Source organism: Elephantulus edwardii, unplaced genomic scaffold (genome assembly GCF_000299155.1).
Source record: "Elephantulus edwardii isolate Elephantulus edwardi_28Jun2011 unplaced genomic scaffold, EleEdw1.0 scaffold00255, whole genome shotgun sequence".
In the NCBI taxonomy this organism is placed as follows: Eukaryota; Metazoa; Chordata; class Mammalia; order Macroscelidea; family Macroscelididae; genus Elephantulus; species Elephantulus edwardii.
Window position 1 is genome coordinate 3,175,152 of NW_006400005.1, and position 2,007 is coordinate 3,177,158.

Sequence of the window (2,007 nt, forward strand, 5' to 3'; positions counted from 1 at the left end):
ATGATTAGGGATTAAAGAAGGAGAATTGATGCCTTTGAGCTGAGAAGAAGATTGAGTATACTATGGACTGCTAGGAGAACAAACAGGTTCATCCTAGAGAAGGTGAGACCAGGCTGCTCTTTGGAGGCAAGGATTCAGAAGCTTTTTCTGAGCAAGGAGGGGCCAGTCCTTAGAGAGGGATGTCATACTTGGGAGGGTGGAGGAACAGTACAGGAGAGGAAGACCCTCAATTAGATGGATTGATTCAGTGACTGGAGTAATGAGGGTACGTGTGTCAGAGACAATAAGATTGAACAGGATAAAAGCAAGGTTTAGGGCTGTTGTGCATATGGTCGCTATGAGTCACAGGTGACACAATGGCACATAACAACAACAACAGCAACTGTTTTACTCATTTCCATGATCATATTTGTTAAATATGCCTTATTGGCTGCCACCAATACAGATATATTGTCAATTGTATTTCAGGGTTATAATAAAATCATCATCATTACATGAACTAATACTTACCTGAAATAAATACCTTTATTGTTTACTACTTTAAAATTACATAGCATTATTTCTAGTTATGGTGAGAGTGGAAATAATAGGTGTTTTCTTGAGTGAAATTTTTATAGTTTTTGTTGCCTATTACTAGAATATCATCTTAAAATCTGTGTTTGTAATATTAGATCAAAAGAATTATAGTATCTGTTTCTTTATATTAAAAATTAATAATAAATTAAAGATATATATGTTAAGCTCTTTGTCAATAGCGGACGCCTAAATTCATAAGAAGTACTTGCTCAATATTCTGCTGGTCATTTATTTTGTTTATGTTGAAGTGAAAGTCTTAACTCCTTTATAATTTGAACAAAGACCAAATAAAAATACTTGCAAAAGTATATTCATTACACTATAGTAACTTTGCATACTAAAATAATTTTCTTAGTGATACAATTTTCACTCCATTTCAGTCACAATATACTTGTGCTTGTAAATTGATATGTGTACTGGATATGAAAACATTCATTAAACTCCTTTTTTGCTTCAGGAAGTTTTAAACATGAGCCTAATATAAAATCACTGTGCTTCGTTTACAATTTGCTGAAACTTGCCTATGAAGTTTCTCCAAGAAACTATAATTTTTCATTTCCCACCTTACGCAAATCTGTAAATTGAAAATTTCAGGTAAAATGTTTTGTCTAATTGTGATAGAAAAGATTGAGTCAAGAGTTGGAATCTATTTTGTTTCTCAATACTAATTATTGTTAATCGAATAACAGTGGGAAAAGCTTACGAAGTTTTTTTGCTGTTAACTCACTCTTAGGAGTTGTGGGTGGACTTAAACTCCCAACCTTTTGATTAGCAGCTGAACACAGTAACGATTACAAATGAGGATAAAAAGCACTCACTGGCAATGTAAAAAAAATCTAACAAAATTCTCTGTATACTAGTAACTAAGAATTAGCAGTGGTGGTGTGAAGGGTTTATTGTTCAAAATGAATTCCCTGTCTATTGATTTGCTTTGACATACGGATGGGTTTGAATATGCAAATAGGTTTGAATATGCAAATATCCTATCCAAATGGGGATTGGCTAGTCTTGCCGTTGTTGTTGTTGTTGTTGTTGTTGTTGTTGTTGTTGTTAAGTGCTGTCGAGTCATAGATGACTCATAGCAATCCTATGACCGTAAGACCTAAGCACTGCTCATAAGAGTTTCTGGAGGCAAGCAGGATGCACTGCTTTTAAGCTTGTTTTAACTGGGGAGCTCCACCAAACACTGTCCACCATGGGTAAACCATTATTGCATTTGGCACATCAGTGCCACAGTGTTTGGCAACACAGCAACCACAAGTTACCTCTGTACAGCAATGCACTGACTAGTGCTATACCACATAGAAGAATATTTGACATGAAACAATGTAAACCAGGTCTGAGTGCCACAGATTAAAATCACCCACCTTGGGCTTGGTAGCATAGCTTTCTATCCGCTAGACCAACGTGACTCTCTCTGTGTTGTTTTGC